Raw genomic sequence first — 14,201 nt, 5'->3', positions numbered from 1 at the left:
TAAATGACTGTTGGCACCCAAAAGGCAAGATGGAAGAGTGGATAGAGTCAGATATCCTGTGTATTTTTAATTTCAACAGTAATGTTGTTGTAGCTGACTTTATTGTGGAAGGTAAGTGGAATTTTCCTGTGTTTATGGATGATACTACAAACGAGGCAGTGCTTCAAATCTTTAAAGTTGAATTCAATGTTATTGAGGAAGACCAGTGGTGTGGTTTTAAAAGAACCTACAACTTAGACCTGCAAGTATACAGGGTCAGTTGTAGTGACTGAGGTAAGAAGGGGTTTTTCCTCAGGGACAAGGAGGGTGTAATGCTATTTTTTTTGTGTTTTCCTAACTAATTTCCTAAAGTGACAGTGACAAGAGCTAAACAATGGGAAGTATACTAGGGCCTTTGAGTCCACCACTAATTTACATTACTTGTTCTGATCCTAACACTAACCTTGTCCTTATAACTGATAATGAAAGGGATGTCAATCCTCTACATATCTAAGGTCAATCTGATATGGATGATTCAATCACAACTAAGATAATCCTCCTAAGCATTAACTGTCTTTTCAAGGTACAGCTAATCAAAAGGTTCATATATACTGTTAAGTATGAGTTGCAGTTCTACAACACAGAATAAATCTAACTACAATGGATGCATTACATACACTGTGAAAGTTAATTGTTGAAGTCCTAAGACTAAATTCCATCCTAAACAATTAAGCATAACAAGGTTATTATCATGAACATGAACAACAAATAGAAAATTAGGATTTCATCTAACCCTAGCAGAACAACTTAGAACATGAACGGTGAATTAAAATTAGAATTGAAACAAAAAAAAGTAAAAACCTAAAACTAACACTATTGGTGCTCTGGCTAGCCCAGGCATACCCCTCACATTACAAACACCATGTTCTATTTATAGTGCATAATCCCCAAATTTCTAAACCCTAATTTTTGAAAACCTAAAATTTGATTTGGGGATTTTCAATTTGACGTACCCACTAGCGATTTCACCTCGACCCATACCTTCTTCTGTTCTTCCCACTTATTCTGCTGCTTTTGCTGCTCTTCTTTGTGAACTGTGAACCCTAGCTCGAGTCGTCTCATCAACTCCACACCCTAGGTCAGTGGGATGTGAATTTGATGAAACACATAGGCTAGGTAGAGATATGGTGGAGTTGTCGGGTGGTTGTGGTGGTGGTGTGGTTCGAGGTCTGGTGGTGGCAGTGATGGCAGGAGATGGTGGTGGCGGAAGTTGCAGGTGATAGGGAAGAGAGGAATTTGGGGAGAAGAGGTCGATGAAGAATGGGTTATGAAGTGTTTGGGTATAGGTGTTAGGTGTTGTAGTGTTGAGCGGTTGTAGCAAATTCGATGTCCAGCGAAGATGATACGTTGGATGATCACATCTGGATTGAATCGAACGGCTAAGATGGAACAAGCTTGCAGCGACCATTGGATGCGTGATACAGCAATTCTGACGGCTTAGATTGGAGTTAGGTACTATGATGTTTGACAGGAGCTTCAAGATTTGATGCTCGGTGATGAGGCGAACGTTGGATGATGTGATGGATCCAATCTGACGGCCCTCATGGAAATGGGTATGGATATTGGAAATGGATTTGGGTAAGGGTTTTGGGCCTTGGGTATGCCAAGCCCATATCTTCTTTAAGGACAATTCTTCCTCTTCAATCCCACTTCTAGTTGATCCGGCTCTTGCAAACATCATTCTTCGCTGCCTTTCTGCGGGAGTCTTTGTCGTTTCTTTTCTCTTTTCGCTCCGTGAGTTAACCAGGCTTTATTTAGTACCTAAAAATGCAAAATTAATTGAGAAAAGTATTTATTCTTGAAAACAACGAAAACACAGAATATGAGATAAAATGGAGCGTTAGTGCACAAATGATGAGTTAAATTCCAATAAAAAGGTGCAAATATATACAATATTTGGCACTCATCAAATACCCCCAAACCTGAATTTTACTCGTCCTCAAGTAAAACAAAACTAAGGAAATCCTACCTATACCACTGTCGCTGGTCTCTCGATTGCATTTAGCGAATGCAATAAGCCTTTTAAACCACTAAGTGTCCCTAGTGGACGAGTTGAAGTCTCGTGAAGGTTTTCTTAGAACGTACCTACAAAGTTCTAGGACAAAATATAAGCTCAGATTCCATGAAATGTGACATGTGCAAGACAGTAGAAGCTCACAGCAAAATGGAGATGTCAATCTAGCTATCAAAGGCACAATCCTAGCACTGATAACAAATAAAGACATGTGATAAGAGTGTAAAGTGTATCTACACATGTGTAAAGAAAGATCAGATGTTATGACTACTAATCACCAAGAGATAGTTTCTCAGGCTAAGAACCGAGGTCGAAATCTAGCTAGTTGTCCGGACTTTACGAGAATTGTGAATGAGTTGGAGGTATTTCATAATTACTCGCGTTGTACATCAATGGCATACACCCTTCCTTGCTTATAACACAAAAAAAATAAAAGATGACTCTTATTTACATTGACTACTCTCTTTTATTGTTGGACAAGAGAGAATGGAATTGATAAATACTTGATTTTTTTGATTTTTTTCTGATATTTTTCTGAATATATACATCGTTGTTTTTTTTTTTTTTTTTGAAAAAAAATTATTTACAACATGGTAACTCTTTTGATACATAAGCAAAAAGAAACAAAAAATTACATGACACTTTGCAAGAGGTAGCCCTTTTTGATGCACCCAGTTAAATTTGATGGTTGTCTTTCTTAATGTAACCTCCACCTTCTATCCCAACCAACCAAAGAACAAGCTAGTCAAGTTTCGTTCAGTATTCTAAAGTGATTGGCAATCGTGACTTCCGATAGAACACCTCAAGGATGAGGCTATACATGTATTGGTAGATCGTGCGCGTGCAAGATTCTTATCACTATGTGAATTGTGCTAGAATCAGGGTGCCTAAATATCTAGACTAAGAATCCTTATGTTTACATACATGCACAAGAGTCAACATTTCAAGGTAAATGAGCTCCATTTTTATGTTTTTCTCAAATTTTTTCATTTTTTTTTTTATTTTCATTTTTTTTTTCAAAAAGAAAGAGTTCTGTTTTCAATTATACCATGTTATCAAAGTATCTACTTTTCGCCCCCAAACCTAAACTAAACATTTTCCTCAATGTTTCAAAAGATAAACATGATTATAACACATACCATGAGAACGATGCTAAGTGTAGAAAAAGGAAAGAGATTACCGGATATTGGCGAAAGCAAGTTTTGAACTCCATTATTCAAGGCAAAATCCAACAGTAACTCAACTGAATTCACATAGGGTTAGCACAATATATACAAGAAACATATGATTCCACTAAACATTACCTACCAGATTATATACAAACAATTCACTATATACATACAGTCTAAAGAGTTGAGGATCAACCCAAAAGACAAAGTGTTGAAACATAGACAGTTTCAAACAACTATAGTTGGACTGAAATGCGAGTGAGAGTGAAAAACCAAATGAGCTACCCCTAAACCCGGATTTTACACTAGATATACTATTGGATACAAAATCTCGCAGTTTTGGGGGTTCATCATGCACAAGGTCTAACTCGAAATGGACTTTGCTAGGGACGGGAAAACATGCATATTCCAACTGTGGCTCCTTAAAGGTATTGTATTTAGATGCAAAATAGTCCAAGAGGACTTGGGAGGCACACAGTTCCAGGCCTAGATTAGGTATTCTCAGAAAAGTTGGTTTTACAATATTGTTACAAACCAAATCTAGGTTGGGTGGGAGGCTATCAGATTGTGACTTAAGTAGGAAGGTGACATCTAAGTTTCTCACATGCATGAGATCAAGAGTACCAATATTATCAGTCACATCAGCATTTTCTAAGTCATAATCAAGTTGTGTAGCATGCTTATCATCACAAAAAAATTGCACAAGTCCAAATTCAGAATCATGGTTATCCGAAATATCCAAATCAGCATCAAAAGAAGCAATATATTGTGGCTTAAGTATGGAATCAGACACATCAACTATATTTTCATGCATAGGATCATTAGTGTCAATAGAAGATTCAACATTACCTAAGTCATGCTCTTCACAGGATAACTGCACAATATCTAAATCAGTAGCCTCATCACATGTATATGGAATACTAGAATAAACATCATTCATGAAGGTCGGGGTAGAAAAGCCTAATGTATTTGAACCCAAAGGTTCCATAACATTTTCAGCATAGACATGTTATTCTAACATAACATCATCATCATCATCACAAATACATGAGAATCCTACTTTGTCAAACCGTTAGTGTTTTTCGTCCATACATCTGCTTCTAAAATAGGTGAATATGGATTGACATTTTCAGCAATAGGGTATGAAACACTATATCCAGAATTAAGCTCATTGGGAAAATCAACATTTGACTCATGGTGATTACCCATATCATGTGGCATGGTCCTAGTTTCCCTATCGGTTTCCCACTGATGGGTTTTCTCTGCAACTTCAGCTAGAAATGACCATGCATCGTCCACAGTTTTATCAATGAACTCACCATTACACATAGATTCAACCAAGGCTCGAGACTTAAAGTCTAGTCCCTCATAAAGAATGGCGACCAGTCTCCATTTCTCAAGGCCATGGTGAGGACACTCAAACAACAAATCATTAAACCGTTCAAAATAATGAAAAAGTGTCTCTCCATCTAACTGGACAAAACAATTAATACTTTGACGAATAGAGATGGTCCTATGATGGGGAAAGAACTTTTTGACAAATTGATTTGTGAGTTGGTCCCAAGTGGTGATTGACTGCGGTCTCAGACTATAAAACTATGTTTTAGCCCTTTCCTTTAAAGAAAATGTAAACAAACGCAATTTCAAAGAGTCTTCAGACATATAGTCAGGTTGTATAGCCCGGACAATGTGTTCAAACTCTCTTACATGATTATAGGGATTCTCAGAATCGAACCCTCGAAATATAGGAAGTATTTGTATCATGCTTGCGTTTAGTTCAAATGGGCCATCAGTCTGGGGTAAGACGATACATGATAACTGACTTATTCTGTTAGAGTACATGTATTCATGGAGACTACGGGGTTTATTCACATACTCGCCCATTGTTTTCAGAAAAATTTGGTTTTGATGGGTTTTGAACTTTTTTGGATTTGTTGGGTTTTGAAAAGAAAATTTGGTTTGAATGTGGGAGAAAATTTTTGGTTATTGGGAGCAAATTTGGTTTTAAAATTGGGAGCAAGCCCACATTGGTGGGAGAATGCACAATCCACTAGGCAGTTTGAAAAACAGCTTGTGGGCCCGGGAAAGCGTGAAAATTAAGCGTAATAAAACGCGGGCCTACAGTAATACCGCAAGTGCACGGTCGTCAGTTGTAGCTCGTGCAAGTACGGGTCGATCCACAGAGACTGGGTGTGTTTTGGAGTTTTCTAGCTATTTTGGGCTCCTAAATTGTTGTTGGGTTTTGAATGGTCAATGGCTTTTGAATACCAAAAGGGATATGGGTACCAATGAATTATGGGCTTACTTGGAATCAGAGTAACTTAGCCTTGATTTAGCTTTGGGCTTTTATTAAGCTTTGGGCTCAACTTCACCCTAACAGTGAAGTGGGCTTGGTACTTGAAATGAACTGAGCTGAGCCTGAAATGAACTGAGCCTTGGGCTCAGTTGGCTAGGTGCTGAAATGATCTAGGCTTGTGGTTTAATTGGCTGGGCCTCTGCTCCAAGAGTGAATTGGGCCTTTGGCCAAGCAGTTAAATGGGCTTATGGTCCTTGAACAATCAATGGGCTCTTGGCCTTTTAACCTGGACTGGGCTTATGCTGTGAGCCAAGCTCAGTTGCAGCAGCAGCAGTGGAAACCAGGTTGCAGCAGCAGCAGCAAGGAAAAGAAAGCAGCAGCAGCAGCAGTACTGCACAGCAGGGGAAAGAAAGCAGCAGCAGCAGCAAGGAAAAGGCAGCAAGCCAAGGGGAAGAAAACAAGGCAGTAACAAGTAGTAAAAGCAATGAAGCAAAGGTAACACTGACAGAACAATGAAACTACACAAGAACAATGGAACCAAGGCCTAAGCCAAGGGCAGGGGTGTGAAGAAGACAGTGAAGTAAAAAAAAAAAGGAAGGAAAAAAAAGAAAAAGCAAAGCCAAGGCAATGGCTTTAGGCATTCATATAGAGTGGGAAGAGAACCAGCTTGCTCACAGTCACTAGTGAGCACTAGTTTCTCCCCACTGCTCAATCAACTCAATGCTCTAAGGCTCTAACCTAGCATTGACACACAACAGTAGACTAATCCTAACATTTGGGAAGCTAACAGTTGACAAAACAAGAGAGCCTAGGCATACAACTAGAGTGGGAAGAGAACCAGTTTGCTCACAGTCACTAGTGAGCACTAGTTTCTCCCCACTGCTCAATCAATCCAATGCTTCAAGGCTTCTAGCCTAACATTCCATCACTTCACAATGAACAAACTTAACATTTGAGCATTTAAACTAACATTAACATTAAACAGAATTAACACTAACAGGATTATCATTAACATGGGACAAACAGGAACAATGAACAATATTAACCTAAACATGAACCCTAAACAGAACACTAAACTGGACACTTAAACAGAACAAGAACAGGAATTACAGTGAGCAAAACATAAGAAGAATAGGAACAGTAAGCATTAAACATCAAGTAACAGGACATGGTATTCAGAAATTAAACAGGTCATGGAATTATAAAAACAGCAAATATTAAACAGAAATATAACAACAAGAATTAAACAACACAAAATAACAGAATTGAGAACAAATTAAACATAACCCTAAAGATTTAAATTGATTTGAAGTTGAAATTGAAAATTAAAATTAAACATACACTAACCCAAATTTGGGGGAATCTTGGCTAGCCCAAGAACACCCTTCATCCTCTACACCATGAGCTATTTATACTTCAAAAGCCCCAATAATTTACAAACCATAAAATTAAAATTAGGTATTTTCAATTCCGAAATTGCTCACCAAATCCGCTGAATTGGTGGTGACCCATGCCTCTTCTCTTCTCTCTCGATCCTTCTCTGCCCTCAATTTCAATCTATAGCCTCATCTATTTCATCAACTCTTCACGCCTAGGGTTCCAGCGAGAAAGAGGGGTGATGGGCTGATGTAATAGATGGCTAGAGAGTAGGGGGATGTATAGGTGATTGAGACAGAGGAGTTGGTGGTAGAAATGGTGGTGACAGGAGCGATGGATGATGGAAGTAGCAGGTGGAGGTGATGGTGGTGGAATGGGTGTTTCTGTAGAGGAATGGGGGAGAAGAAGATGGAGTCGATGGAGAAGAGATTAGGTGCTGTTTGGTTTAGGGTATAGGGTTCGAGTATTAGTTTGTTAGGCGGGTGTATCAAGATGGGTGTACCGCGATCTGAAGCCGCTGGATATGGAGATGGTAGGTGGATCGGACGGCTAAGAAATAAGCAGCTTGTATCGACCGTATGATGTAAAATACAACGAAGTCTACGGTGCGAGATTAGGTTAGGTGTTGTAGTGTTGAGCGGAATCATCGGGATTTGATGAACAGGCATAGGAGAGACCGTAGGATTCAACTGCAATCTAATCTGATGGCTTGGAATTTAGGCACTATGGTGTTTTGCAGGGACTTCAGATTTTGATGCACGATGAAGAAGCGACCATTGGATGATGAGATGGATCCAATCTAACGGCTAGAATGGAGGCGGGTATGGATAAAAAATGGGTTTGGGTAAGGGTTTTGGGCCTTGGGTATGCCAAGCCCATATCTTCTTTAAGAACAATTCTTCCTTCTTGAGCCCATTCCTAGCTTTTTGGTCTTGTGCGCACCATTCTTTGCGGCTTCCTTGCGTAATTTCTTCCGGCTTTTCACTACTCTTCAGCTCTTTTCTGCTCCGCAAGTCATCCAGACTTATTTATTACCTAAGCAAAATTAAGTAAGAAAAATATTTATTCTTGAAAACAATGAAAATACAGAATATGGGATAAAATGTAGAATTACTGCACAAAAGATGAGTTAAATGCCAACAAAAAGGGATAAATATATACAATATTTGTCACTCATCAAATACCCCCAAACCTGAATTTTACTTGTCCTCAAGTAAAACAAAACTAAGGAAATCCTAACTATACCACTGTCGCTGGTCTCTCGAATGCATTTAGCGTATGCACTAAGCCTTTTAAACCACTAAGTGTCCCTAGTGGACGAGTTAAGTCTCGTGAAGGTTTGCTTAGAACGTACCTACAAAGTTCTAGGTCAAAATATAAGCTCAGATTCCATCAAATGTGACATGTGCAAGTTAGTTAAGCTCACACAAAATGGAGATGTCAATCTAGCTATCAAAGGCACAATCCTAGCACTGATAACAAATAAAGACATGTGATAAGAGTGTAAAGTGTATCTACACATGTGTAAAGAAAGATCTGAAGTTATGACTACTAATCACCAAGAGATAGTTTCTCAGGCTAAGAACCAAGGTCGAAATCTAGCTAGCTGTCCGGACTTTACGAGAATTGTGAATGAGTTGGAGGTATTTCACAATTACTCGCGTTGTACATCAATGGCATACACCCTCCTTGCTTATTACAATGAAACAACAAAATGACTATTTACATGACTCTTATTTACATTGACTACTCTCTTTTTTTTTGGAACAAGAGAGGATGGAATTGATAAATACTTGATTTTTTTTTTTTATTTTTTTTTTTTTCTGAATATATACATCGTTTTTTTTTTTTTTTTTTTTTTTTTTTTTGAAAGAACTTGAAATTGATTTTTACATAAGGTAGCTCTTTTGATACATAACAAAAAGAAACAAAAAATTACATGACACTTTGCAAGAGGTAGCCCTTTTTGATGCACCCAGTTAAATTCGATGGTTGTCTTTCTTAATGTAACCTCCACCTTCTATCCCAACCAACCAAAGAACAAGCTAGTCAAGTTTCGTTCAGTATTCTAAAGTGATTGGCAATCGTAACTTCCTATCAAACACCTTGAAGATCGAGGCCATACATGTATTGGTAGATCGTGCGCGTGCAAATTTCTTATCACTATGTGAATTGTGCTAGAATCAGGGTGCCTAAATATCTAGGCTAAGACTCCTAATAATTACATATTTGCACAAGAGTCAACATTTCAAGGTAAATGAGCTCCATTTTTATGATTTTTCATTTTTTTTTTAATTTTTTTGAATTTTTCGATTTTTTCAAAAGAAGAAGGAGTTCGTTTTCAATTATAGCATATTATCATGGTATCTACTCTATACCCCCAAACCTAAACTAAACATTGTCCTCAATGTTTCAAAATATGAACAAAATTATAATATAACATATGAAGAGGATCATGTTGAGTAGAGAAAAAGGAAAGAGAATACCCGATTTCGGCGAAAGCAATATTAGAACTCCGTTATTCAAGGCAAGAATCCAACATATTTCAGCCGAGATCATATTGGATTAGCAAAATATATACAAAAGGAACAAAAGGGTTTTTTTAAGAAATTTTATCTACTGGATTATATACAAAAAAATTCACCATACACTAACAATCTAAAGAGTTGAGGATCAACCCAAAAGACAAAGTGTAGAGGTTTCAACAGCTTCACACAATAATAAAATGGAAAAAATGCACGTGAAACTGTGAAAAAAAATGAGCTACCCCCAAACCTGGATTTTACAGAAGATATAGTTTTGAAAACAAAATCGCGCAGTTTTGGGGGTTCATCATGGACAAGGTCTAGCTCGAAATGAACTGTGCTAGGGACGGGCAAACATGCAATTTCCAACTGTGGTTCCTCAAAGATAATATACTTAGAAGCAAAATAGTCCAAAAGGACTTGGGAAGCATACAGTTCCAATCCTAGATTAGGAATTTTCAGAAAAATCGGTTTGACAATATGGGTACAAACCAAATCTAGGTTGGGTGGAAGGCCATCAGATTGTGACTTAGGTAGAAGAATAGGCATATCATTATCAATCAAATCAAAATCTCCTAACTCATCTACACATGTCACATCATGCTCACAATCATCAATCAAATTGGCAAGATCACAATCAGAATCATCAACATCATCAACAGATTTATTCTCGTGTATCGGCACATCAGGGGAAACATCACATGGAATACTAGAAGAAATATCATGCATTAAGGTCGGGGCAGAGAAGCCTAATGTATTTGAACCCAAAGGTTCCATAACATTTTCAGTATAGACATGTTCTTCTAACATAACATCATAATCATCATCATCATCATGATAGGGATTTTGCAATCTAGGATAATTTTCAATCCTAAGGTCGGAGCTATTACAAGAATAAAACTCTAATTCATGGGGGTGACTCATATCATGTGGTGTTGTTCATGTTTCCCTAACGGATTCCCATTGATGGGTTTTCTCTGCAATCTCGGCTAAAAAATTCCATGCATCATCCACAGATTTATCAATAAACTCACCATTACACATAGACTCAACCATGGTTCGAGATTTAAAGTCTAGTCCCTCATAGAGGATGACGAAAAGTCTCCACTTATCAAATCCATGGTGCGGACATTCGCTCAACAAATCATTAAAACGTTCAAAATAGTGAAAAACAGTTTCCTCATCCAATTGGACAAAACAATTGATACTTTGACGAATAGCGATGGTCCTATGATGTGGAAAGAATTTTTTGAAAAATAGATCTGTGAGTTGGTCCCAAGTGTTGATTGATTGTGGTCTCAAACCGTAAAACCATGTTTTGGCCCTTTCCTTTAAAGAAAATGTAAACAAACGCAATTTCAGAGAGTCTTCGGACATATGATCAGGTTGCATAGTCCGACAAATTTGTTCAAACTCTCTTACATGAGTATAGGGGTTCTCAGAATCGAACCCTCGAAATATAGGAAGTATTTGTATCATGCTTGCATTTATTTTAAAAGGGTTATTGGTTTGAGGTAATACAATACATGATAATGGAATTTTTATTGACGGATACATGTATTCATGGAGAGCACGAGGTTGGCCCATATTGAAAAGACACAAAGCCCACTATTTGGTTTTAATGGGTTTTCAAAATTTTGGTTTTTTATGGGAAAATTTTGGTTTTGATGGGATTATTTGAAAAAGAAAATTTGGTTTAAAAATGGGAGCAAAGTAGAAATTTGGTTTTAAATTGGGAGCAAAGAAAATTTTGGTTTTTTTTTTTTTTTTTTTTTTTTAAATAAAATTTGGTTTTTGAATAGGAGCAAGCCCACTGTTGGTTTTGTGTTTGCTTTGGCTCAGCTGGTTTGAAAATGTTTGGTGAAACTGAGTCCAAAATCTCGGCCTAGAATTTGGGTACTCGGCCCACTAACGAGTTAACCTAGCGTGATCGGTTACAAGCTCAGCTGGGTTTAAAAACCCAGAATACAAAATACAAGTCCAAATTAAACAAGCTCACAAAAATTAAATACAAGCCCACAAATTAAACAAACAACCCCAAATAAATTATTACAAACCCAACAGAAAATAAGAGAAGCCCAAAAATTGGCTTTAATATTACAAGCCCACAATTAAAAAATTGGAAGCCCACAATTCGGGTTCTCTTAAATGGGTTACCTTTTAAGCACAGCCCAGCTGCTCTGATATTGTTGCAAAAACCCAGTTGGGCTTTGGTTCTTTTCCTTGGTGGCGTCCCAGCAGAGGAAAAACAGGTTCAGAACAGCAGGTCCAACACAAATGAAGTGAAGCAGATGCAGATGCAAATGCTATGCAGTGAAATGCAAAAATAGCTAATAAAACAACAAGAAAAACACAGCACCAATCCCCGGCAACGGCGCCAAAAACTTGGTGGGCCCGGGAAAGCGTGAAAATTAAGCGTAATAAAACGCGGGCCTACAGTAATACCGCAAGTGCACGGTCGTCAGTTGTAGCTCGTGCAAGTACGGGTCGATCCACAAGACTGGGTGTGTTTTGGAGTTTTCTAGCTATTTTGGGCTCCTAAATTGTTGTTGGGTTTTGAATGGTCAATGGCTTTTGAATACCAAAAGGGATAGGGTACCAATGAATTATGGGCTTACTTGGAATCAGAGTAACTTAGCCTTGATTTAGCTTTGGGCTTTTATTAAGCTTTGGGCTCAACTTCACCCTAACAGTGAAGTGGGCTTGGTACTTGAAATGAACTGAGCTGAGCCTGAAATGAACTGAGCCTTGGGCTCAGTTGTCTAGGTGCTGAAATGATCTAGGCTTGTGGTTTAATTGGCTGGGCCTCTGCTCCAAGAGTGAATTGGGCCTTTGGCCAAGCAGTTAAATGGGCTTATGGTCCTTGAACAATCAATGGGCTCTTGGCCTTTAACCTGCACTGGGCTTATGCTGTGAGCCAAGCTCAGTTGCAGCCAGCAGCAGTGGAAACCAGGTTGCAGCAGCAGCAGCAAGGAAAAGAAAGCAGCAGCAGCAGCAGCAGTACTGCACAGCAGGGGAAAGAAAGCAGCAGCAGCAAGGAAAAGGCAGCAAGCCAAGGGGAAGAAAACAAGGCAGTAGCAAGTAGTAAAAGCAATGAAGCAAAGGTAACAGTGACAGAACAATGAAACTAAACAAGAACAATGGAACCAAGGCCTAAGCCAAGGGCAGGGGTGTGAAGAAGACAGTGAAGTAAAAAAAAAAGGAAGGAAAAAAAAGCAAAAGCAAAGCCAAGGCAATGGCTTTAGGCATTCATCTAGAGTGGGAAGAGAACCAGCTTGCTCACAGTCACTAGTGAGCACTAGTTTCTCCCCACTGCACAATCAACTCAATGCTCTAAGGCTCTAACCTAGCATTGACACACAACAGTAGACTAATCCTAACATTTGGGAAGCTAACAGTTGACAAAACAAGAGAGCCTAGGCATACAACTAGAGTGGGAAGAGAACCAGTTTGCTCACAGTCACTAGTGAGCACTAGTTTCTCCCCACTGCTCAACCAATCCAATGCTTCAAGGCTTCTAGCCTAACATTCCATCACTTCACAATGAACAAACTTAACATTTGAGCATTTAAACTAACATTAACATTAAACAGAATTAACACTAACAAGATTATCATTAACAGGGGACAAACAGGAACAATGAACAATATTAACCTAAACATGAACCCTAAACAGAACACTAAACTGGACACTTAAACAGAACAAGAACAGGAATTACAGTGAGCAAAACATAAGAAGAATAGGAACAGTAAGCATTAAACATCAAGTAACAGGACATGGTATTCAGAAATTAAACAGGTCATGGAATTATAAAAACAGCAAATATTAAACAGAAATATAACAACAAGAATTAAACAGCACAAAATAACAGAATTGAGAACAAATTAAACATAACCCTAAAGATTTAAATTGATTTGAAGTTGAAATTGAAAATTAAAATTAAACATACACTAACCCAAATTTGGGGGAATCTTGGCTAGCCCAAGAACACCCTTCATCCTCTACACCATGAGCTATTTATACTTCAAAAGCCCCAATAATTTACAAACCCTAAAATTAAAATTAGGTATTTTCAATTCCGAAATTTCTCACCAAATCCGCTGAATTGGTGGTGACCCATGCCTATTCTCTTCTCTCTCGATCCTTCTCTGCCCTCAATTTCAATCTATAGCCTCATCTATTTCATCAACTCTTCACGCCTAGGGTTCCAGCGAGAAAGAGGGGTGATGGGCTGATGTAATAGATGGCTAGAGAGTAGGAGGATGTATAGGTGATTGAGACAGAGGAGTTGGTGGTAGAAATGGTGGTGACAGGAGCGATGGATGATGGAAGTAGCAGGTGGAGGTGATGGTGGTGGAATGGGTGTTTCTGTAGAGGAATGGGGGAGAAGAAGATGGAGTCGATGGAGAAGAGATTAGGTGCTGTTTGGTTTAGGGTATAGGGTTCGAGTATTAGTGTGTTAGGCGGGTGTATCAAGATGGGTATACCGCGATCTGAAGCCGCTGGATATGGAGATGGTAGGTGGATCGGACGGCTAAGAAATAAGCAGCTTGTATCGACCGTAGGATGTAAAATACAACGAAGTCTACGGTGCGAGATTAGGTTAGGTGTTGTAGTGTTGAGCGGAATCATCGGGATTTGATGAACATGCATAGGAGAGACCGTAGGATTCAACTGCAATCTAATCTGATGGCTTGGAATTTAGGCACTATGGTGTTTTGCAGGGACTTCAGATTTTGATGCACGATGAAGAAGCGACCATTGGATGATGAGATGGATCC

This window comes from Papaver somniferum, chromosome 8 (genome assembly GCF_003573695.1).
Source record: "Papaver somniferum cultivar HN1 chromosome 8, ASM357369v1, whole genome shotgun sequence".
NCBI classification, from domain to species: Eukaryota; Viridiplantae; Streptophyta; class Magnoliopsida; order Ranunculales; family Papaveraceae; genus Papaver; species Papaver somniferum.
Note: the sequence above shows the minus strand (reverse complement) of the source record.